The sequence below is a fragment of the Macaca nemestrina genome, chromosome 9, assembly GCF_043159975.1.
Source record: "Macaca nemestrina isolate mMacNem1 chromosome 9, mMacNem.hap1, whole genome shotgun sequence".
Taxonomy (NCBI): Eukaryota; Metazoa; Chordata; class Mammalia; order Primates; family Cercopithecidae; genus Macaca; species Macaca nemestrina.
The window spans coordinates 121,253,687-121,280,372 of record NC_092133.1 but is presented as its reverse complement, the minus strand read 5'-3'; the positions used below and the strand labels follow the sequence as shown (position 1 = coordinate 121,280,372).

Genomic DNA, 26,686 nt, shown 5'->3' with positions numbered 1-26,686 from the left:
TTTAGCAACTGTCTGATAATAAACCACTGAACTGTGACATTTCGAGAGACATCTCCGTCTGCAAAGCAATGTCTTCAAAGTAATCAACACTGTAGTTATAATAAATCTAAGACATAACTGAAGTCAAAGTTTAAGTACCTGTAATTATCTAGCGTATTATTTCACGGGCTGAAGGTACATTTGCTTTTAAAATACGCAAATGTGTATTAAAACCAAAAATTAAAAGTCTGTCACTGTGTGATAAATTCATCTTGCAACTCAGGTTACATAAACATATAAGTTAAAAAATGGTATGTTCTCAATGAAAAATACACAATGAATTCCCAATTGAAAACGCTGCTCCTTGTTCTGATTCAATGCTGCTTGAAATGTTTATGAGGGATCTGTCACAGTGGCTCACGCCTATAAGCCCAGAGCTTTGGGAGGCTGAGGCTTGAGGATGTCTTGAGCCCAGTAGTTTGAGACCAGGCTGAGCAACATAATGAGACCCCCATATCTACAAAACCACAAAAATAAGCGGGGAGTGGTGGTACACACCTTCAGTCTCAGCTATGCAGGGGGCTGAGGTGGGAGGATGGGTCGAGCCCATAAGTTTGAGGTTGCAGTGAGCTGTGATGGTGCCAGTGCACTCTAGTCTGGGCAACAGAATGTCTCAAAAAAAAAAGAAAGAAGTTTTGAGAAAGGATCATCCCCGGGAGTATGAATCATACTGTACGTGAAGTTAAGGGCCACTCCACCAAAGACAACTCTAAGAAGAATAGTTTCAAAGAATAAAGAAGAATATACGGAAAGGGGAAAACTCCTCCCCTCTTGCCTCAGATAGAGGGCAGTACGTGGGAGGTAAGGAAATGAAGGAAGTCAGTGCATGACAGCCAAGCCAGGCCACTTCCTTCCTTCTCCTCCGCCTCTTTCTACCCAGCGTCACACTGCAGGATCCCCTAAGACACTGGGCCACTTACTCTAAAACTTCAACATCCCTTTGTCTTCATGACAGTTTCACTGGGGAAAGTGAACTGTCAGCAACAAAAGGTTCACCTTCCCCCCATCTTAATCTTTCTCTTAATGATTCAATTCAGCAGATGCATGCTGGGAAGACCGGGGAAGCAGACAGAAGAAAGGAGGTAGGCCCTGGTGCTTTGGGATTTCCATAATTGCTCAGTCCATCCTACACGCCTAAAGTTAGTGGAGATTTGGGATTAGGCATGGTGGCTCACCCCTGTAATACCAGCACTTCCGGAGGCTGAGGTGGGTAGATCACTTGAGGCCAGGAGTTCGAGACCAGCCTGGCCGACAAGGCAAAATCCTGTCTCTACTGTAATCCCAACTACTTGGAGGCTGAAGCAGGACAATCGCCGGAATCCAAAAGGCGGAGGTTGCAGTGAGCCGAGATTGCACCACTGCACTCCAGCCTGGGCGACAGAGTGAGACTCCATCTCAAAATAAATAAATAAATAAAGTTAGTGGAGATTTGGGAAAGGTCTGTATTCTCAACAACTGGCAATCTGCAGATCAGTGTTAATGCCGAGAGAAAACAGCTGCTGTCTCTGAAGTGCCCGAGCGTTTTATAAACAGTGGTTTTTTGGTGAGTGCCGCAGTGTCTCTCCTCGCTATGGGGCTTAGATTTAATAAATGGACAAAAGGAAACCCTGCAGTGAGGGGTTCTGGAATGGAAATGACTTTGCTGGCCACAGATGCCCAAGGCCATTAATATTTCCAACTTAATTTTGAAAAACAGATGTTTCCGTAAAATTTGAGATTAGGAAAACCTAATCTCAATTTTTAAAAATGCTATGAAAATGTTCAAGGTTGAATTATTTTATTTCCTCAAGGTCGGCTGGACACTCACTCAGATTAAACTCCCCCCTAGCAGAAATATCCACTATTAAGGAAATGGAAAACACGGCTCTCACTTTCCAAGAATTTACCATGTATGGAGAAAAAAAAAGATGTGTAAAAATAGATACTTAGAATGGGCAAATGACCCAAATCTTAAGTACACAAAGCTAAAAATCAGAGAATCTTAGTAACAACGACATCTGCGAAAGGCATTCTTCATATGGACTAAGATTTCAGGATCAAAAGGGCAACAGGAGGGAAAGGGGTTAACAAGACCGAACAGTGCTAGTGAAGCTGTCTCTGAGAAACAATGTCTTCAGAGCCAGGTGAGTCTGACAGTGATTCACGGGGAGTCAAGTGTACATTCCCAAGGAAGGGTCTGGTCCAGCTGCTGGCCACGGTGGGGAAGCCCTGCAAGCTGGAGTCGCGAGACTGGGGTTGTGTAATTCTGGGCAGTTAACACCTCTGAGCCCTCCCCTCACACATTTTAATAGGGATGATGGCATCATTCAGCTAAATTGCAAAGCAGTAAATGAGATGTGTGAGACTGCTTTGAAACCTATGAAAGGTTTTACCTGTGAAAGTTCAAATTAAAGCAAATCAAAAAAGACTATGGCAAAAGTGGGCCTGGGGCTTTACTCAAGGAAAAAGCAGGGGGCAGAAATGAGCGGACTGAAAAAACGGTGCACCAGGAGGATGGCTCACACCTGTAATCCCTACCTTCAAAGGCGAAGGAGGGAGGACCACTTGGGGCCAGGAGTTTGAGACCAGCCCGGGCAACAAAGTGAGACTCTGTCTCTAAAAAAGAAAATTTAAAATTTAAAAACAAAAATGTAAAAAGGAAATGGTGCCTCAAGAGGGGGGACACAGGACATACACAAAGTAAACTAATAGAAGCCCTGGGATACCACCGGGTGGAAAAATAACAATTTAACTCAACTGAAACACTTTGTAAAATACCATCTCTAAGGCAGAGGTCTGAAGATTTTTAAGAAAAGCTGAAGCTCTTAGCCCAGTGTAACAGGCACTGATCCCAGTCTATGTAGCCGTGCATGAGATGAGATCTTCAGAGCTGGAGCCCTCGGCAGGAGGTGGAGGTCTGTTTGTGACTGCTGCCCTGCCTTCCAGAACCATGATAATTTATGTTTCTTCTCTGCACAAGCCTGACGCCCCATGTTTCAAATGCTGTCTCTTGATTTAGCCAGTTCGCCGCTGTGTGGTCTTTTTCATTTGTCTTAAAATTACAGGTAAGTATGAAGAACAGAGACAACCACATATCTTTTTGATGTATTTCCTTCTAGGCTTTTGTGTTCTAAGTTGTTTGCAGATGGCTGAACTCATCCTATAAACAATTCTGCAGCTCAGCTTTTCTCATTTAAAACTTCTTCCAAATATTTTAATCAGTAGGTGTTCAACGACTATTTATTAAAGTGTAAATATGACTGGATGGCTAGAAAACATTCCGACGTGCATCTGTACCGCAATTCGCTTGCTTATTCACTTATTGACTGCTGCTGAAGCATACCCTGGCTTTTTAGTACATCTGTGATTTGTGCAAGAATGGAGTTTCTGGGTTCCTGTGTCAGCCTTAAGAGCTGGGTGTGTTCTGTAGTGTTGCATCGTTCCACTGGACGGGCGCAAAGCGCTGGAGTGGGCATCAATTCTGACTCCAGGCATTCCCCCATTAGCATCCCGGGGGAATCAAACCAAGAATCCACCAACCCTTAAGGGGAAAGTTCCTATCAATCTGCTCCATGGAGCATTAAGGCCTCAAAGACCCCAGACCTTGCTGCCATCCTCCTCTCAACGCCTGTGGCACATTTAATGAAATAATACAGAATTACTCCTAAGTGTTTCATCTCATGTTGTTTCCTTGTGGATGAGTTCTGTCTCCATGTGAGGGACACTGGCTGTTCCCGCTCCTCTGCATCTACTCGGCTCCTTCTGGTTAGGGTCCTGTGTCCCCACCTGGGGCACCGGCCCCTCTCGAATTCCCAGTCCAGCTCCAGAAGTGGGAGAGGGGAACTGTGCCTAAAAAATAAGCACTTTCCATTTCCCTGGACATGGCAACTGCTTCAGGGACAGACATAGGACCCAATTTGGGGCAGGGACAGTCAGGCCTAAGACTTTCATTCCACTGTTAAGGGAAGAGACACTGTCTTGCTGGACGCAGTGGTGAACACAATAAGGCTGGAGATGCCGAGACCATCTTGCTGCTACAAGGGTGCAAATAAAGGTGCGGTGAGTCACACCTGGAATCCCGGCACTTTGGGAGGCTGAGGCGGGTGGATCACCTGAAGTCAGGAGTTCGAGGCCAACATGGCAAAACCCCATCTCTACTAAAAGTAAACAAATTTGCTGGGTGTGGTGGCGGGTACCTGTAATCCCAGCTACTCAGGAGGCTGAGGCAGGAGAATAGCTTAAACCCGGGAGGCAGAGGTTGCAGTGAGCACAGATCGTGCCACTGCACTCCAGCCTGGGTAACAAGAGCCAGACTCCAACTCAAAAAAAAAAGCAAAAGCAAAGAAAAAAGAAAGAGTCAGGCCATGGTAAACTATATGAGACTCTAGGTAGAACTACACCTGGATTTTTTTATACTTGAAGTTCTCTTTCTGATCATGTCAGTTTGAGTTATTCTATGTCACTTTCAAAACTGACTTTCAAAATAGAGTCCTAAATGATTTGCCAATTAGATTCTAAACTCCCTGAGCTTGAAGAAGCCTCTCCCGGTTCCCAACAGGGCCAAGAGCAGTGTTCAGTATTTAATGTACACTTTGGCTCTAGGGCCATATTTTATTTTGCTTTGTATCTGCTCCAACATCTAATAATGTGATTGACACATCAAATATCTGTGTCTTACTTTGTAGAACTCAGGCCTCCAATTGGAACAAAACATTCTCAGAAGTAACAACCGCCCCAGACAGCTGGTGAAGACAACTCTGTTGGCAATGCAGGACTTCTTCCTCCCTCTGCAATGGGATGCCTTCACCTCCAGACATCCACGGGAGACAGCTGGGAATCACCTCAAAGCACTTAAGACAATGAATGATGTTTTGGAACAAAACACCAGTCTTCCATCAGCCCTTATCAAAAGGGACTCCATATTCAAGGGACTAATATTTGTCTTTTCAAGGAACTTCAATTTTATTTTTGACTGTTGTGGGTCAGTAACAGGTCTTCCTAGAGCAATCTGGGATTTTTCTCTTCACCTGAAGGATCTCCAAAAGGATGCCTTTCAACTCCCTATTCCAAAGCAAAGAAAGACAGACTGCTTTGACAAGAAAAAAAATAGGCTAAAACCAATTTAGATTTTACAATGGTAATCCAAAGAGTCTTTAGCCTTGATATAAATGTCTTCTAAAAGAACATACTTCACCAAATAAAACAAAGACTTGATGTCATAGCTTGAATTTTGGAAATATGTCCTTATCCATGTGACTACTTGGAAAGGCAGGAAGTATAGCTGGCCTGCCCACTTGAAAAACTAAAACCCATTTTGCCCAGGCATGGAATGAGAGACAGTAGTTAAGAACATTGTTATTAAACACCCCATCAATTTTTAATATGGGTGCCACTGCTAAATTTCAAATCTAGTAGTTCTTTTTCTGGATATAAACTAATGCTATTGTGAAATCATTTTTTAGCTTGATGCAGAAAGTAGGACCTATTTTTTTCAGGCTCGAAACCCTACTGAGATCACTACTACAGAAATATGTGGCGCCAGAAGTACAGACAGGAAAAGAAACGTGTAATTTTTTTCTAAGCAATCAGCTATGAATAAAATGCAAGAATACTTTACTCACCCCACACGGAAAATGTTTCCTAAAAACTTCCTTTGTTGATCTTCTCAGAATTAGACATTTGAAGGTTTGCTCTACTTTGAATATGTGGCATCAAAATGTCATACAATACAAATCATTTTGGAAAAATACCGTTGACTAGAAAATGTTAACAGTTACAAAAGGAGAGTAAAAGTGTTGAATATGACATAAACTGAAACGGAAGAAATACTTGGATAACAAGCAAGGCTATTACCGGAAAGAATTGAAATACTTTGCAAAATACCACCATCTCTAACACTTGAGGTACATGTATTGGAGGAGAAAGGGACCATGGTATATTAATGTTTTATATACCTTTAAGAATCTGAGAACTTAAAATACTACCTGTTAAACTGATACAAATAAATTAAGAAGTAAAGCGGGAAGGATAACAGGCTTAACTACCAAACATACAAAATACAGGGTGACAGTGAATTCAAGAACTGCAATCAGAAGCTATTCTATACCTGCTTTTTTAAAAAATGTAAAGCTTCTTAGACTAGATCTTTATCGAATCTATTTCATCAATCCACTGGGATCATATGGTCGTTATGTAGCAAAAGATCCCATAGGAATGAGAATGAGAACCTCTCTCCAGCAGCTATCCTAAGCCCAGGAATGTCACAGGCGTTTTACATATATGACCTCAAAAAGTCTGCAGAGCAATTCCACTGGTGGATATGAATTTTTGTCTCCATTTTATAGAAGAAAAAACTGAGTTGAGAAAAGTTACATAACTCCCCTGAGGTCACAAGGTCATATTTAATTCCATGACTATCAGATGACAAAGCCTGGAGCTTTTCACATCTGATAAGGGCTCCATAGGTTCCTAAGCAAATCTCCAGGCCCCTTGGGGCAGCTCAAGGCTGCAGAACGTACCCCCACCAGAATCCAAGAAACTTGTGTCTGCTTTGGCTCCGAGGCTGGGACTGGTAACCTTGGTTTGTCAAACCACCACTCCTCTGGCCTCAGGTCCCTCTGCCTAATGTGAAGAGGCTGGACTGAATGAGCCCTGGTTCCTTCTGGCTAACATTTGGATTCCATAGGAAAAAACTAGCTTTACCCAGTCTACAGTGATTTTTTTCTTTTCCTAAGCACATACCACTACATGTCTTTTTGGCCACAAAAGGATTCAAGCACCATGAGGACTACAGACAAAAGGCTTTGATTTGGCCGGGCGCAGTGGCTCATGCCTGTAATCCTAACACTTTGGGAGGCCAAGGTGGGTGGATCACCTGAGCAGGAGTTTGAGACCAGCCTGGCCAATATGGCGAAACCCCGTCTCTACTAAAAATACAAAAACATTAGCAGGGCATGGTGGTGGGCCCCTGTAATGCCAGCTACTCCGGAGGCTGAGGCAGGAGACTCGCTTGAACCTGGGAGGTGGAAGTTGCAGTGAGCCAAGATTGTGCCACTGCACTCTAACCTGGGCGACAGAGCAAGACTCCATCCCCTATCCATCCCTGCCTCCTCCCCACCAAACAAACAAACAAACAAACAAACAAAACAAAACAAAAAAATGCTTTGATTTAATAGCCTAAAGGGCAGGTCTATTACTGATCTCTTCCTAGGGCTGTTTTCAGACTGAGGCAGGGCTGGCTACCTTTAATTTAGCTTAAACATCATTTATCACTTGTCTTGCAAAGCAGAGCTCTGGGTCCCTCCTGGCTGCAAGGTACAGACATTGTGTCCTTAACCTCCCCCACACACTTTGATGATTGTTTCCAGGACTTTCTGCCTTGCTAGATAGATGTGAGCCTCTGGCAGACATGGAAACCATCTCATTTGCCCCTATATCCCCAGCGCCTACTCCTTGCTACCGTGCCTGGAGCATAGTCAGTGTTTATAAATGCTTACTGAGGCTGGACATGGTTGCTCACACCTGTAATCCTAGCACTTTGGGAGACCAAGGTGGGCGGACTGCCTGAGCTCAGGAGTTCGAGACCAGCCTGGGCATCATGGTCAAACTCTGTTTCTACTAAAATATAAAAAATCAGCCAGGTGTGGCAGTGTGCACCTGTAATCCCAGCTACTTGGGAGGCTGAGGCAGGAGAATTGCTTGAACCCAGGAGGCAGAGGTTGCAGTGAGCTGAGGTCATGCCACTGAACTCCAGCCTGGGTGACAAAGACTCCATCTCAAAAAAATAAAAAATAAATAAACGCTTACTTAATCCTAATTTTTTTTTTTTTTTCCCTGAAAGGCAGGCAGGAAAGGAGATGCAAGAATCTAGGTGATCCATGTGCTTTATGACTCACAGGATCCCGTTAAACAAATACCAAGCACAGCCCTATCTCACTTTGCACAAAAGATGAGATGTGTTCCTGAAAGGTAAGAGAGATTTATACCTTGATTCAGCTTGCTAATATTTTCCAAGAACCTAACCTTAACTTCAAATATAGCCTTTCCTTACATTTTTCTTTAATAATCTGTACAGCCTCCTAACTCATGACATCAACAATTAAATACATTGTACTTCTAGAACGCAAGAATATGTACAGTACTTTAAAGCAAAAAAAAAAGTGTGTATGAAACTACAATGGTGGATACCTGTCATTAAACATTTGTCAAAACCCGCAGAACATATAACACCAAGAGCAAACCCTAAGGTCACTTACAGGCTTGGTGATAACGACATGTCAATGTAGGTTCATCAATTGTAACAAACAAGTCACTCTGGTGTGGGACAACAGGAGGGCAGTTGTGTGTTTGTGGGGACAGGGAGTTTATACAGAACCTCTCCATATTTTCCACTCAGTTTTGCTGTGAAATTAAAATGGTTATAAAAATAAAGCTGATTTTTAAAAAGTGAGCACCCCTTCAGTTAATCCACATTGTTAAAGAGTCAAATGTTTCAACTTAGACCATGTATTCATCTTTGCAGTCGCAAAGCACAATGTGACAAAAATCACTTAACTCCAAGTGCCTCAAAATTGATCAGATGGAGTTTTCCCATGAAAGCAACATTTATCCTCCAAATTCATCTTGTTTTCAATTCAGACTTGGATATACTAGTCTATACCTATCTGTGAGGATGCTGCTTTTTTTTTTTTTTTTTTTTTTTTTTTTTTTTAAAGAGATTAGGTCTTGTTCTGTCGCTCGGGCTGGAGTGCAGTGGCACAGTCATAGCTCACTGTAGCCTCGAACTCCTGGGCTCAAGCGATCCTCCTGCCTCAGTCTTCTGGGTAGCTGGACTATAGGCACGCACCACTGTGCCAGGCTAAGTTTAAAAAAAATTTTTTTTGTAGAGACACTGTCTCACTTTGTTGCCCAGGCTGGTCTCAAATTCCTGGCCTCAAATGATTCTCCTGCCTCAGCCTCCTAAAGTGCTGGGATTACAGGTGTGAATCACTCACCCGCCTTAAATAGGAGAACACTTTTAAGTTAAACTAAGCTCCTTGAGGACAAGGGACTTGCTTTTCATTGCTCTTTATTCCCCTGATACCTGGTATGTAGTGAGTACCCAATTATTGTTTGGATGAATCAATCAGTAAATGAATATATTATTTTCACAGTTTCTGAGCCAGAAGTTACTAACACTGGATGCAAATTCTAGGATGAAGGACCAGAGAGAAGAGGCTGAAAATTAGAAAACAAGTCTCAGTAGGGAAGGCAAAGACAAACACTGTGAAACATGAGGAACAAGACTGTGACATGAAAGGAATTCTGTAAAATTTAGTTGGATACCAAAATGGATCTCACAATTTGTGAAATTAAAATTTCTTAACAGTCAAAACAACACCCTTGATCATTTATTATAAATCCAACTCTGAGAAGTTGGGTGCAAGGAATGAATGACAAGAAGAAAACAAAAATATACCCACCATTTATACTGCAGGAAGTAGAGGGGGAAAAGCTGTCTTTATTTTTGATATAGGATTTTGCATCACTTACTATTTGCCAGATTCTGTACACTCCTATTCCACTTCATTTTCATTTTTACAAACGTCATTTGTTTAATCTAGGCATCCCCATTCTTCCACCAGACTGCATTCTTCCATCACTTACACCTATCTTCCCACACTCCAACTCCTTTTCCCTTATCCCAAATATAATTCATAGAATCAAGAAACTTTTGTAAGATTACAAGAGTTTTCTCTCTGGTTTGGGTGTAACACTTCAGGGAGATTCTGCTGAACGCTGAAGATTTCTGAAATGTTGTGCTGTGAGGTTTCCAAAGGACAACATCAAAATTTGGTATTTATGTGTATGCCAAATAGATTCGATTAAAAACACTTTGCACATAATTAAGGGTTCTTGCCTTCAGTGTTCAGCTTTGCCCTTTAATATGCAGGGTACATCACTGTTTATCTGGGAGAAAAAAGATACTCTTCAGCTAGCTTAAAAGCTTATTTGCTGAGTCAAGTAATATAAAAGAAAACTTTAGCCCGATGACCGCTTGAATGGTTGAAAAAACTCACGGGCACTCACCTGAAAATGGAGAAATCATACTAGCACAGTTTATTTAGAGACACCACAGGGGCGAGGAATTAAAACTCCCCCGCCACAATGGTGAAGACACCCAAAGACTATGATATAAATTGTCCCTTCCCACAAAATCTGATCACCTGGCCAAGCTAGAGGAAAGTTAGAAAACTCTAACTCAAACTCTAAGCCTGGGCTGAGAGAGATAAGCACACATCTACATGGGGTAATGCAGCAACGCAGCCCCCACGCAGCTCTGCAAGGTCTGGCCTACGCTGCCCCAGGGTGAGGAGAGAGAGGCGGCAATTAATGAATCAAAAAATCTGGAATTAGATGCACATTCTTTTGGGTTCTGCCACTCCTAGTGACAGTATGGTGACCTCTGGTACATCAGTCATTTGAGCTTAGTGTCAGCAGTAAATTGAGAGGATCCTGACAATTCCAGCTGTATTTAAATTCTTGGCTTTCCACTTAACTAGCTGTGTGATCTCAAAGGTCACGTCTCTGAGACTATTTCTTTTTCTGCATGAAGGACTCTTTGTTGTGACTGTAACATAGGAAGAGGTATCTGATATATATTTGCTAAGGTGGTAAATCAAGGCTTAGTTGAAATAATGTAAGCGAAGAACTGGCACACAATTAGAGACTAAATAAACGTTCACTACCTTGATCCTCCTCTTCCTCTCTAACTTTGGAGAAATCTTTTGGGTATAATTTCCACATGGTTGGTTGTTTGGCTTTTTCTTAATAAATGAACAAAGCCAATTCAACTTTTTTTCTAATTATAAAAGTAACACATGTTCATTGTAGAAAGAACAAATTATATATTATATTTGTAAACTGAGAAATGTATGTAGGTAGCATATTTCATTAAAAGTTTAGGGCTTATATCAGAAATCTAAAAGAATATGAAGAGAAAAAAATAAAAATCACTGACTATAAATGTTTTTGATATATATTCTTCTAGACATTTTTCTCTACAATGTTCTATAAATATTTTTTATAAAAGTGGAAAGTATACTATACAATTTTGCAAATTAATTCTTCATTTATGTTCCACATAAATACACAGTCACATGATTTGTAATGACATAGGACTCAACTGTGTAACTACACCACCATTTAATCTCACTGTTGTGCATTTACAATTTTCCCCTCATTTTGGCCATTATAAACAGAGTTGCATGATAAATATTACTGTATATACATTCTTCTAAAATGATGTTCCTGATTAGCTAAATCAAAATAAATTCCTAGAGGAAGAATTACTAAGGTCAGGGGTATGCCTAAAGCTCTCTCTCTCTCTCTCTCTCTCTCTCTCTCTCTCTATATATATATATATATACACACACACACACACACACAAAGCTATTATTCAGAAAGACTATTAAATTATATTCTCATCAGCAATGTGTAACTGTTGTTTTAATTTACATGGATTACTACTGTGACTGAACATATTTTCATGTTTCCTGGCTATTTATATTTTTTATCTGTGGTTTTTCCTCTTCATGGTTTTTTTAAATTCCATTTTCTACAGAATTACTTTTTCTTGTTGATCGCACACAATAGTATGCCTTCATGCTTGCCAATTTTTCTCCATTTTTTCTTTTGATTTTACTTATGATAAGCATTGATAAAAGACGTTTTCACTCTTATGTGGTTAAATCTATTAGTCTTTAAGCCCTTTGTTTTCTATTTGGTATGTACATGCTTTTAAACAAAAATTCTACAATTCAAAATGTTTTACTTTTGTTTTTTAATGCTAATAAATAATGTCTTAGAGTTTCAACACAAAATAAACATTTAGCTGTATGGTTTCGGTATGAAGTACTACCACAGAGCCACAAATATCTTCTAGGTCTTAAAATATATTACATTTGAAAGTGAGAATTCTATTTGGGTGAATTTGCAGATTTCATTAAAACTTTGGGGTTTATATTAGAATACTAATAACACAAAATGGAAAACTGGACATCATTGTTCTTTTGTCCCCCACTCCATGAAAAGTTTTATTTTTCTTTTACATTACATAAACATACGGTCCTTGAAAAAAATTCAAGTAGAGAAAAATAAGGAAAAAAACATATTTTAATAGCAATACCCAAGATAACCACAATATTTTGATTTCTGTATACGTATGTTTATGCATATATTTAATACATTCATATACACGCACACACATACATTTTTACATAAACGAAAAATTGGCTTTATGATATCTGTCTTCAGCACTTTACTTTCTTCCCTCTAACCATCCTGTGACTTTCAAACTTTCGCAAGCCAAGGTGGGCAGCTTGGTTCGTATGTGTGACAACCAAGGCAACAAGAGAAATGCTTTGCATTTTAAAAATATGAAATCCCATTACATGTATTTCTCTGAACTTGCCTTTTCCTAAACTATGTCATACAGATCCCTCCTACACAACTGGTCTAGCTCGCTTTTAATTATATTACTTCAGAGAGTGAATGCACTATAATTTATCCAGCTGTTCCACTACTGACTGTCATTCACTTTGTTTCCAGTGTTTCTTTTGAGACACGGTCTCACTCTGTCACCTGTGCTGGAGTACAGTGGCACCATCATGGCTCACTGCAGCCTCAACCTCCTGGGCTCAAGAGATCCTCCTGCCTCAGCCTCCCAAGTAGTTGAGACTCCAGAGGTGCACCACCACCACTGGCTCTTTTTTTTCTTTTTTAGAACAAAGTAATGGGGTCTCACTATGTCACCCACACTGGTCTCAAACTCCTGGGCTCAAGCAATCCTCCCACCTCGGCCTCCCAAAGTGCTGGGATTACAGGTGTGAGACCACTGCACCTGGCCTGTTTCCAATGTTTAGATGCAATACACAATGATGCTATAAATATATTTATATACATAGACATATACATATATACACACACACACAGACACATACATATACATATATACGTGTACACACACACAAGTTTACCAACCAGTGCTTTTAGTTCTATGGGATAGATTATCAGAAGTGGGACTGTAGATCAAAGGCCATATATATTAATTTTGATTACTATTTTCAGATGGCTTTCCAGGAATGCTATATAAACATAAAACATTTTCTACAATGTCTGAGATAGGTTTCTAATAAACTTGACCAAGGAAAGGTTGCCTTGCCACCTATCTTGAGGAAAAAAATCTAATACAACACATTTTGATTATTCTCCTCTAACTCCAATAAGTTTTGATGCTACTTTCATTACTCTCCTTATTTCCCAAAAACACTTTTACCAATATTACATAGGGAAACAGAAAAGAATACATTACACAAATTCTTCCACCATGAATTTCAAAATAAGATCTGAGAAGTGTTGAGAGTTATGATGACTTTAAAATATATTGTATAACTTACTGATTATCAACCAGTTTTTATGTTGGCCATCTAAACCACAGGGGGAGAAAAACATACCTTCATATAAAAGTCACGGGAGAAACCATGACCTTTCAATGCTCTTTTCCCAACTTCCCAAAGGAACAGCTTTTTATGCAGCAGGAAGGCATTAATTTAGGAAGCCTGCTTTGAAAAATTATCAATCCCAAAAGATATTATCAAATCCTTAAGTAGAACCAAGGAACAGCTCTAAAATTCTACTCAGAAGGCAATTCCAAACACCCAGGCTAACACAGCCCCTGTGTCAACATCCTGCAGCTGGCTTATCATCAAATGCTTTCTTCAGCCTGCACAAACCCCAAGTGCCGTTCTTCTTAAGTTCTCCCTGCACTGTTTCCGGCACCTACATTTTTTTTTTTTTTCCCTGCAGGCCTCATCTGAAACAGGGTTCACCAAGTAGTCACTTGCATTTGATAAGCCCTACTACCCCTTTGCTCCCCAAACGTACATTTTCCCATCCATTACATTTGTAGAAAGTTTTTAATAGTCCTATACTGATAGGAATAATATGCCAATACAGCATCAGAACAACCAACATCCGCATCTCTGCAAGAAAGTTAATCATTGACAGTGTCATTCTATGAGGCGCATGTAAAAAGGGCAGGTGAATCTATTCACTACTTGCTTAATAACAATTACTTTCCAATTAATATTAATAACTATACCAAATAACATGGAAAGAAAAAAATACCCACATTTCCAACTCAGACTATAACTTTGTAAAAATAATAATGTGTTGACTGGCACAGAAGTTCTTCATCAGATTCAGAATATTTGCCATGATCATGTAAAACCCCTTATTTTGCCAGGTGAAAGTGGGCACTAATGGTTTCACATGATGCTTAAACGAGCAAGACCTTGATCAAGTCGCAAGGAAATTAAAATAACTAGTGTTCGATTACATTCCACTAACTAGCCTTAAATTAATTTAGTTTCTCAAGTGGAAAAAAGAAAGCAACCACAGAGTTTTGATGTGTATATTCAAACAGAGCATGTTAGTTTTGAAATATTACATAATTTTTATGAATACCAAATTAGAATTATGGTAGCAAATACCTTAAGATTTTACTCTGAGTCCTTTGGCTTTGAATGTGTTGTTTTCATCCAAAAGATTAAAGTGGGAAAGTAACATCTATGTGGTTTTACTCATTCTTCAACAAACTGAAGATCACTTATAAAATTGATAATCCTAAAAACAAATTTAGCACCTAACAAATGACGTGCCTCTCAAGTCACATTCCGTGAGATACACATTTATACACCAAGACAGTAATCTGGGAGGTTATAAAATTAAAATTATCTTAGAAAATGAATCCTTCGCCTTTATTTTTTAACTAGAAAATGTGTCTTCCAGCTTTTCCCAGAAACTAATATTTGTAAAAAGAGGATTTTGAAAAAAAACTTTGTAACAATTTTAAAACTCCTCCAAAAATTTTTAGAAATCATACTTTCATGATTGAAATGACTCTTAGCCACAGAAAATCCTGAAGTTTTCAGTGAACTTCTAAGTAATTGTGTGTGTGTGTGTGTGTGTGTGTGTGTGTGTGTAGGGAGAGGGAAGGAGAGAGGGGGGAGAGAGGGAGGGGGAGGGGGGAGAGACGGAGGGGGAGGGGGGAGAGACGGAGGGGGAGGGGGTGAGAGGGAGGGAGAGAGAGGGAGGGGGAGAGAGGGAGAGGGAGACAGAGAGGGAGACAGAGACAGAGTCTCACTCTGTCACCCAGGCTGGACTGCAATGGCATGGTCTTGGCTCACTGTAACCTCCGCCTCCCAGGTTCAAGCAATTCACCTGCCTCAGCCTCCCAAGTAGCTGGGACAACAGGTGCATGCTACCACTTCCCGCTAATTTTTGTATTTTTAGTAGAGACGGGGTTTCACTATGTTGACCAGGCTGGTCTTGAACTCCTGACCTCGTGATCCGCCTGCCTCGGCCTCCCAAAGTGCTAGGATTACAGGCGTGAGCCACCGCGCCCAACCCTAAGTAGTATTTTTAAAATTGGTCTTTAAAATTCCCTGCATTAAAATTTTAAAAGATTCTCTCAATGTTTCCCAGTAGGCCTTTTCATCACAGACTATCACCAACTAAATAGACAATGGGCTGAAGTCAAAGCAAAACTAAGACCTCTCTTGGCTAAGTAGCACAGTGTTTTTTTGTTTTTGTTTTTAATGGTATGCTAGATGAACTAGATGCTTCTGGATCATATTTAAATACCATACAAAGTAAAAACCCTTCATTGGCTTACAGGGTAGGCAGCTCCCAACATACAATTGGGCTGTGTTTCAAAAGTGAAGTTCTAAGCTCATTATTTGGAACTCAGAATGCATTTTCCTGAAAATTCAATGCTATAAATAGAAGTTGGTTTTCTGAACTAGTCTGCAAAATTCTATATGACCCACCATGTAAATGAAATACTATGCATGTGGATCAATGCAGAAAATACTAGAAAATAAGTTCCTTTGCAATACACAGTCTACTAGCAACAGTAGACATTAAACACAAATGGGAATTCATGTAAGAAACATTAACTTCTCTTGAAGCCTGATGCTTCAAGCAAAACACGGTTTGGGCTGTTTTTGTAAAGAAAAAGTACCAAATAAGATATTTTAACAGTAAACTTTGGGAATGTTTCTTCATGTTTTGCTTCTGTTGGCTCAATTTTCTGTTTTAATACATTTCATTTTTAATAAAACACTCCTGGTTTTAACACTCTTTGTTGCTAGTTGATAATTTGAACATGTCTGTGGAGCTTTCAAGAGCTCTGGGGACTAAGAACACTACATTCAAGTTTCACTTTGCTTCAAAAATAATGTGGCTCTGAAATCCTTTGATGGGGAAGTGTGACAGTACTAGCCATATGCTTTGCAACTATAATGAGGGGAGATTTTTGGCTCACAAAGAGAATGAGTAAAAAGGAAATTAGGAGAGACTGAAGATCAAAAAAGGAAAGAAGGAAAGGTATGTAGAGTTATGAGCCGCATAACGACACTGCAGTCAAGGACACCACCTACACACGACAGTGGTGCGATAAGATTATAGGTGTGTGGCAGGCAACACCACCTAGGTTCATGTGAATATACTCTGTGATGTTCACGCAATGACATAATCGCCTAACAACACATTTCTCAGAACACATCCCTATCATTAAGCAACACATGACTATGTATAAATGAAAACAAAAACAAAAACAAACACACACACACACACAAAAAAAACAACACAACTGTCAGAAGCAAAAACCAAGCTATGAAAGAAGGAAGGAAAAGCAGCACTCGTCCCCACTAAGTCCTCTCCACTGAGTCAAGACAACAAACCCTGTAGGTAAAGCAGTCGAGGCTATGGACACTGGGTTTATTGTGGACGTGCCCACTGGAGAGGCCATGCACACTCAGAGGACACCATGGATGCAGGATACAGATGGTCTGCAACTTGCCAAGTTCCACGTGCAGTCACTGGGGCAGTAGAGCTTGGAAGACTTTGTGCAATCACTTTTTTATCAAACATTTTTTGCTAGCAAAAAATATGAATGGCTTTCTGATTTCTAGTCTGCATATTTGTTTATTTGCAGAATCTCAGTGAAAATGAATGACTATGACCTGTCAGTTCACAAGCTGACCATGAATACAGAAAGCCAGGCTGGGCCAGTCACTAGAAGCAGAGCACTTCATCTAGACATTATGGGACCTCAGCATGATCCATACATAAATTAGAGTCCCGGGCTACCATGACCTATTGTGTTTCTTACTGCTTCCGTTAACTGCAGTCTTAATCATACCACATGTAATTTACAACTCACTCTGACAACTAAGTATGACAGGCCAGGTGTTGTGGCTCAAGCCTGTAATCCCAGAACTTTGGGAGGCCAATGCAGGAGGATCACTTGAACCCAGAAGTTTGAGACCTGCCTGGGCAACATGGTGAAATCCCATCTCTATAAAAACTAAAAAAATTAGTCAGGCGTGGGGGTGCACCCCTGTAGTCCCAGCTATCCGCGAGGCTGAGGGAGGAGGATTGCTTGAGCCAGGAAGTTGAGGCTGCAGTGAGCTGTTATGGCATCACTGTACTCCAGCCTGGGCAAAAAACAAAAACAAAACAGTATGACAGCAAACACACTCTTTAAGGTCTACCTGACTGACAAACTTCTTCCATATGTAAACAGCTGTGACCTTACTTCTATGGGGTGTTCACTACAAAGACATGGGTTCATTTATTTGTCCTCTTACTCGGCAATTATTTATTGCATATGTACAGAGTATCAAAATATATTCCAGGGACTAACAGTGCAATTAACAGTAATTTCAAAAATTTTTTCTCACCCATATCTTCTGCATTTTCCATAATATGTTGTTTACATAATTTTAAAGCTAATTTAGTAAAAACTCACTTTTATATTTCTCCATAGTATTCAAAAACAGTTCACCACACACCCTAGAAATATTTAAAAATACTGTGGACTTTTCACGTATTACAACCAATTGATATTAATCAATACAAACACTTGATTATCTCCTTCCACTAAAAATTCCTGCTAAGGACAGTAACATAATTCTAGCTTTTTTTAAGAAACAGCAAATATAAATGTGACACTAGAAACTATAATTTGCTTGCAAGTATAGTCACAGCTGCAGTGAGCACAAAGTTCCTGGAATAAATTGGCTCAGAGAAGAGCAGAGCAGAGAAGCAGTCATCATATTGGCATCATCCCATCGGGCATCCAGTAACTACTGGCTATGATGTGAATGCCTTTCCCTTCACTGAGTACCCAAGAGACACTGTGGTAAATCCTCATGTTTCTTAGTGCAAAGCCAGGGAAAGCAAACATATATTATATACATATAATTCACACACCCATGTGCACACATATATATACCTTTACACATATTTATATATACGCACACACTAATATTAGTCTAAAATATTATAGAAATGGTTAATTCAACATACTATTGAATGCCTTTGGCAATAAACCATTATAGAAAGAAATATGAGTAAATAACAACGCAGAGAAAGAAGGGGGAAGAAAGACCTGGTAAACCTTAACTACTAGTCTCTTCTGGGTGGAGACAGTACACCTGATGAATTTTTACTAAGAGCTGGCACTTATTAATGACTTGCTCTGGTCAGCCATTGCTCTGAGGAGTTTGCCTAAACCGTCTCACTGCATCCTCAGAACCACACTCCTAGGGTGGGCCGCTGGAAGGCAGCAGCCTGATGCCTGGCACCGTGATAAACAAGACTGCCCACCTGGGTCCTGCCACATGGGCCACATGGAGCTCCGAGGCTGTGCGAATCATTACGGGCATCGTAAGAGGACACAGGATGCTGGGAGGCAGAGGGGTACAACCAGATCTAGGGGGTCCTCTCGAAGAAATGTCATTTATGTTAAGACTTGAAGAAAAGGTTACTGAGAAGGCAGTTTTCACTATTAATTGCCTGAATTTTCTGATTTACTTGGAAAATACATACATACACACACATGCACACACAACACACACACACACACACACACACACACACACACAGGTGGTCTAGGACTCTCCTCCAAGAATATTTTTCTAGCTTGTGGTTCTTTCATGAAGCAGACAGGCCCATCACCACCAAGAAACACAAAAAATGTCTGGACTAGCACCCACTGAGAGGAATAAATTATTAAAATAACTAATAATATAATATCTGCTAATGTGAAATAATTTGTTTTTGGCAACCAATGTTTCAGTGTAAGTCAAAGCTATTAGAAAAATATGCAGCTATATTTTACATATAGCCTCTAACTACAAAAACAATATAAGGTATATCACAATCTGAAGCACTGTTCTTCCTCCAAAGACTCTTTGGTCTTTTTCTGTAATAGAATAAGAATTACAAAGTACAATATGCAGTTATTGTTAAAGGAATAAAACGAGGCCAGTCATCTAACACATTTAATGCCGCTACATCATGAATAATATATCAGCATCAGCATTCTGAAAACAAGGTTCCCCCTGGCTGCCCTGACAGCTCTGAATCGGGGGACAGGGGCGGGGGGAGGGTGTTGTCGGGGGTGGACGAGATTAAAAAACAGAATCCAATGCACTGTCCTTGAACAGTGAACTATTCACACCTTCATAACCACTTCCAAAGAATTACAAAAATGGATAAAGAAATTTGTCTATAGTGATTTAATCTGGAGAACACGCCCACTTCAGTTTCTGATATGTGCATATTTCTTGCTAATGCCGATTTTTGTAATTACAATACTTGAATGTCACAGGTGTACCTGTGAATACATACAGGGATAGGGAAAATCCAGTCACATCTGTGACGCATCTGCACACAAGGGGCATGGGAGCTGGGAAAGGGTCAGAGAAAACAGAAATGAACATTTACGTCCAGAGGAGATGGATGTGGAGATCAATTCCAGAAGGGCCTATTAAGAAGGGGTAGAGAAGCACAAAGGCCTAGACAACCAGACAGATGCAAAGAAAAAGACCAACGGATACAAATCTGATAACTCACGCAAGTCACACCAACCTTAATTTAGGATGTCCTTATTCAAAATATTGCCAAACTCAAGACAGTTAACACCCAGCCCTCAACATCCTAAAAAGGTGAGCAGCAGGTTAACATGTCATTCTCCAACAAGCAGCAATATGAAAGCTTTCCAGAAAATGAGTTCCTGCGAAGCCTTCTAGTATTAACAGAGCTTCACTTCCAGCTAAGGAAACGGAGATCCAGTGATCTCTCTCATTCCTGCAGCCTCATTTCCTGTCTCCCTGTCCAGGGCCGCCTCCTGAACTGGTGAGTGATCTGAACACACCTGGGGTCTATCTGCCTTGCTATTTGATTGCCTCTAGCCAGAATGCCCTACCAAGCCCCGATCCCCACAGTGATGACTTCTACCTAATTTAGACATCACCTCCTCCAGGAAGTCTTTCCCATTACTTCCCGCCAAGGATGGTTTGGGTTCCTTCCCTTACGTCACAAAATACTCCATACACATCTCTATCTAAGCTTTATTATAATTATGCTTATCTCTGTGATCCTCCAACTAAACGAACTGATTCCTTACAGGAAGGAATTGGGTTTTATTCATTTTTGTATGCCCAGGACTCAGTGCAGGAAAATGCAATAAATATGTATGCACAAATTAATTAAAATGACCACAGCAGTCAAAGCTAGACCTAGAACTAGAACCAGGTTCCCTGGCCCTGGCCCAGGGGTCTTGCATCAAGCTGAGGGTATATTAAACTCAAAGTAGCATGAGATAACCAGAAAGTTTAAAAGGAATAAAAATTATTCTAATACAATTTAAACATACACCAAACACAATTCCAAAACAACCATAACTTCCCTGTTCTCCTCCTGCAGCCCCTCAACACCAGAGGGGAAAAAAAAAATTCCAAGATTCATGTAATTGTGGACTATTACGTAATAGGAAGATAGAAGGCACTGTTCCCAACACAGCCAATAATATGACCCTAACAAAATGACTGACAGTCCTTATAATTTTAGCCCAGGGAGAATAAGAAGGGATACTATTTTTATTCATAACACTATTTAATCCTTTTTCTTTGGTAATATACTGGATGGCACTAATTTCTATGGGTAATTATACGGTCCCTCAAACAGAATAGGTTTTTCTTTAGCTTTGTTTTACTGAATTCACAGAGTCATTCCAGAGGAATATTATAGCCAAATAAAAAGTCATTTCGCCAAATGAAAGCTCAACTTACTTAACTTACTTTCTTCAGAAATGTGAGGTTTTTTCTTTTTTTTAACCCCATTGTTTTGGTTATACACAGAACCTTTGCTTTTCTTCTGCTGCTTTCTCCTATTTCTAATTTGGTGTCATATCTATTTCATGCAAACTAACAACCAAACGTTTAGCCACAGGGACACAGACTGATCATCCTGGACTTCCAGCAACCAGCGGACACTGTCTTGTGCATGGCGGATATTCACAAAGCATTAATTAGCCTTCATATCAACACTGTTCTCCTCTAATAACCCCTTCAGGCTTATATCATCTTCTTTTGGTGAATTCTGCCTCCAAAAACACTGTTTCCATACAGACCAGACACTTTGACTCCTAAGAACCATGCTGTGGTGATCACAGAAACGCAAGAAGAGACTTCGGAATTAAAAAAAAAACGGAAGACCAGACCAGCTGTTTCTCCTACTCCAAGTTCATTTCAGTCATCCAGTTACACATTCAGCAAATACTTATTGTATGTCTACTTTATGCCAGTCACTATGTTAGGTGTAGTTCTTTAACTCTTAGCTTTAGCTGACAATAGGTAGAAATGTTTTCTGAAAATGGAATTTTATATTCTTTATAGCATCGAAAATATATTTGAACCACTAACGAGTTTTGTCATACTAAGAAATTTCCAGCCAGGCACAGTGATTCATGCCTGTAATCCCAGCACTTTGGGAGGCCAACGTGGGAGGATGCTTGAGGCCAAGATTTCAGGACCAGTCTGGGCAACATTGCAAGACTCAGTCTCTACCAAAAAAAAAATTAACAGCCAGGAGTGGTGGTGTGCCTACGATCGCAGCTACTCAGCAGGCTGAGGCAGGAAGATCGCTTAAGCTCTGGAGTTTGAGGCTGCACTGAGCTATCATCACGCCATTGTACTCCAGCTTGGGCAACAAAACAAGACTCTAGGATCTTGTCTTAAAAAAAACAAAAGTCCAAGTATATTTTTCATGGGCAGTTAAAAGATACGCAACGTAAATATTAAAGAGAACTTACTTTATTGCTTTAAGAGAACATAGCTCAGAACGGTCATCACTGATATGTGACATCTTTCTGACCCTTCATTCTTATAATTTACATATGATTCATTCAATGTTGATTACTACATTGACTAAAAATTGGGAATATTTGTATTCACGTAAGAGTGGAGATAGCAGCAAGCAAATGAAATTCTTCTATCCTAGGTACCATTACAATGAAGTATTACCTGATACCTTTGCTTTACCTCTTAGAACACTGTTGAGGAGAATCCGGGCGTGGTGGCTCACGCCTGTAATCCCAGCACTTTGGGAGGCTGACGCAGGTGGATCACGAGGTTAGGAGTCCGAGACCAGACTGACCAACATGGTGAAACGCCATCTCTACTAAAAATACAAAAATTAGCCGAGCATGTGGTGCGTGCCTGTAATCCCAGCTACTCAGGAGGCTGAGGCAGGAGAATCCCTTGAACCTGGGAGGCGGAGGTTACAGTGAGCCAGGATTGCACCACTGCACTCCAGCCTGGGCGACAGAACAAGGCTCTGTCTCAGGAAAACAAAACAAAACAAAACAAAAAAAAAACTGTTGAGGAGAAACAGTAAATAAGAAATGTCAATAAACAAGCCATTATAAGTAATGAAAAGACTCTCCTGAACAAGCAGAATCGTTCCCTTAAATGATCAGTGTAGTATAATTCTCCCGACACGTTCCATGAATGAGCCCTCATGTCCACTCTACATAACGCTCAGAGAAGAGGGGCAACGCCAGGAGGTGCTGAAGCCTGACTAGTTCCTGGCTGTCATCCTTGAACAACACAGTGTTTCTGACATTTCCCGACTTGGAAGAAGGAAACCGATCTACAAAAAAATCAAATAATTTTTTGTACATTTTCTATTCCTTAAATACTTTGGAAACTGTGGCTAGTACTTCTCACCAACCATTAACAGGGAAACACACACACTGTTGCCATTTCCTGGCCACTTGTTTGTCCCCGTGCTCCATAATGGCACATGGAGCTCCTTTTCCTGTCTTTTGTCTCTTCTTTCCTGTCTTTTCATCTCTTCCTCAGCCTCAGTGGAGAGCGTTTTTGAAGCGTCTGTTTCCACTGACAGCAGAGGCTCAAAAACTGTGGTCCCAGTAACAGTACTTTCATTTCCTGAGTTTCTTCTGCTCAATAAGACCCTTGACCGACTTGCATTAAACAGCAAATAAAGTTAAGACTTCATCTAAAGTCATCAAAATGTATTCCCTTCAGATGGAAACCAGTACCTACAGAAGCTGTTCACAGTGATGACCTATTGCTCCCAAAGGGCCATGTAACAGCGCGAAGACTTCAAGGACCAGTCTTCATCAGAATTTGTAACCAATCTTTAAACCTATCATCTCTCGGCTTTGTCTCACTACTTGAAGAAAACAGCATGTAATGTAGAGGCCAGATCAAGAGGGGCATTCTAAAAATCCGAATGTGGCACGACAGAGTTATAGGTGGAGAGTCTTCATCTGTTACATCATCTCATCCAGCAGAGAGGAACAAGGGCAAGAGACTAACCAGGGGGAACATCTGGCTCAGTGATGGGCTGATAAGGGAGACCTTTCCTAGGCTCTTCCTGCTGATGAATCAAAGAACAAGAAATAAAAGTTACATTTGTTTAACTGGGCAACTGCTATAGTCCAGGCACTGTTCTGGGTGCTAGAGATACAGTGCTGAATGAAAGAGAAAACATTCCTTTCCCTCATGGAGCTTCTTAGCAGAGGAGGAAGTTGACAATTAAAAAACAGAATGTCGCTCGGTACTAAGTGCTACAGGGGAGAAAGGTTTAGTTCAGAGGGATGGGAAGAGCTGAATACTGGGAGATGCTGTTTGCCTAAGATGCTTACAACTATTTGTTACCTGCTGGTAGGTTAGTCTGGCATTATCTATGCCACCAATACTAGACATAGGAGATGAAAAAGCATGATTTTATTGCAAATTACTTTCCTTATATTTCTCTTTCCAGTTATACCTAGGGCATTCTATTCATTTTTTAAAAGCTATCATCTGTGAATTTCACATCAAGATATTAAAGGAGGTTACAATGTACATGTTTTGCATGTACATGTTTGCATCACATGGCAAAGGAGGTGTTGGGTCCAGCTGGGGTTGAGAATTCCTACTGGGGTGTGTTCATTCACTGGGTGGGCTCTGGGCACCAATTCCACAACAGGCCTGACCCCTCCTGGAGACTGTATTATCACAGGGAATCAGACTGAGACTTAATGTGACAAGTTACAAAAGTGTTTTAAAGGAAGGAAAGGAGGGGCTTACACAGAGATAGGGCTGGGGCGAGAGTCTGTTTAGTTATGAGGCGCCCCCCAGAGGGAGAGTAGGCTGCGGGAACACGGTCTCAGGTTGCATTTTACACTGGGGCACATCTCCCTTCAGAGAGCCACAAGGCAAGTATTCAGCAGCCACACGTGGTTCGTGGTTCGTGGCTCGTGGCTCGTGGCTGCATGCGGGATCCTGCAGAATGATGAAATATAATGAGCTCTGAGAGGATGAATGTGGAAGTTGAGTGACGGGTTCATGCATATTCCCTGTACTTTTGGAATGTTTTAAGTTTCCCTCAATAAAAAGGTAAAAGAAAAAAAAAAGTCCTCAAAACCACTTCTACTTGTCAGTTTCCTACAAACTACTCACTTAGCTTACTCAGTTCACGGCAAGCAATAACAGATCCTTCAAACCATCAGAAAATGTTTCTAAGATGCAGCCAAAATATAATTTAGCATCGCAATCAGTCAGTAAGGTCCTAAAGTGGGCTTCTAGCCAAAGTTTAAATGACGGTAACAATTCAGAGGTTTGCTAAAAGGAGGCTGCGTGTGGTCTAAGGAAGAGTCGATATCATAGGCCACTAAGGGCTCTTAAAAAGAATCTAAAAATACGAAAACACTCATCCGCTACTTTGGCTCCTCTAAATGAATAGCTGACCATTAATCACAGTAACACAGATTTTACAGGGCAGACATCAGTTAAAGCTCCTGTACATTTTTCACTTTTAAACCATGAGGAATGAATGATATAAAAATTATGTTCAATTTTAACTGCTGGACTTTAAAAAAAAAAATCTTTATTTTGTCACAATTGCCTTCTCGGTGTTACCCCTGCCAATCCCCCTTTCAACAAGAGAAATGAGATACCAGGGACCAGAGCAGAGCCAGCAGGGTTCTACTTTCTCAGTGATCCCATTAGGTTCATACATCAGCAGATACAGCTCCACACGGGTGCGTGTCTTCAGGTAGTCCCTGAATTCTTCTTAGCAGTGCATGATAAAAAGAACACACATACACACACACACACACACACTCCAAATACAAGACTGAGAATGAACACTGGCATACTTTTCTTAATAGCTATTTCCCAAACCTTTCTGCATTTCTTTCCTTTGTTGTTCTATGGGAAAAAAGTCTGTTTTACTTCCTTAAAGACAGTAAAAAATAAAAATAAATAAATAAATAAAAATAAGCTGTTGAAAGAGCAACAGAATGTGAAGGCAACCCAGCTTTATGAAATGAGTTTGCTGTGATGAAAACTCTTCTCCAGCAGATTCCTATTCTTTTTTGCCTAGCCAGCTAACTAGAGAGCTCAAGTTCTAATGTCAGATAAATCTTGATACTTAGATTCTGAAGGAAGCTTCCCATTCCGCCCTAGGTAATGTATCCTGTAGGAATAAAGACAACATAATAAATGTACACAGTTTTGCAGTCTTATTTGCGGCAAAACCCAAAAAACTGGAAATAGGTTAAGTCCATCAATAGGAAATGGTTGAATACATTAAGGTCTATTTATACCTAGAGTATTAGACACCTATGAAAAAGAATGTGTTCCATATGTATTGTCCTTGAAGGATCTGCCTTTTAAAAATACGGCAGAATGAGCTATAAAGAGTACAATAAATGAATAAAGTAATATTTTAAAAAATCCTCTAAAATCTTTGTGACTTGTGTTAGGCAATGATTTCTTGGATGTGACACCAATGACAGAAGCAACAAAACAGAGGAATTGAACTACATCAAACTTTACACCTAATGCTGCAAACAAACACTATCAAAGTGAAAAGAAAACTAATAAAATGAGAGAAAATATTTGCAAATCTGACAAGTAATTTTTATTCAAAATATATAAAGAACTCTTACAATTCAATAAAAAGACAACCTAATTTAAAAATGGGCAAAATATTTGAACAGCTATTTCTCAAAAAAAGATATAAAAATGGCCAATAAGCATATGAAAAGATACTCAGTATCATCAGTCCTTTGGAACATGTGAATCAAAACCACAATGAGATACCACTCTTTCATACCTACTAGGATGGCTGTAAGAAGGACAGACAATATCAAGTATTGACATGGATGTAGTGAAACTAGAAACTTCATACATTGCTAGTAAGAATGTAAAATTATACAGTTGCTTTGGCAGTTCCTCAGAAAATTAAACACAGAGTTACC

General features: G+C 40.2%; 1 protein-coding gene and 1 long non-coding RNA gene across 4 annotated transcripts in view; one reads left to right on the top strand and one right to left on the bottom strand.

The window, feature by feature from the left end:
* Positions 1 to 26,686, bottom strand: part of LOC105480038 (phosphatidylinositol-5-phosphate 4-kinase type 2 alpha) — a 177,162-nt gene that overhangs the window by 115,516 nt on the left and 34,960 nt on the right. The gene's annotated exons all lie outside the window — the stretch shown is intronic.
* LOC105480040 (uncharacterized) lies at positions 931 to 11,007 on the top strand. Of its 2 annotated transcripts, XR_011608208.1 has the most exons (4): positions 931 to 4,072; positions 4,704 to 6,879; positions 7,863 to 7,986; positions 9,171 to 11,007. It is a non-coding gene; the product is annotated as an uncharacterized lncRNA (long non-coding RNA). The 2 variants fall into 2 exon arrangements; XR_003017681.2 differs by having other exon boundaries at positions 931 to 6,879.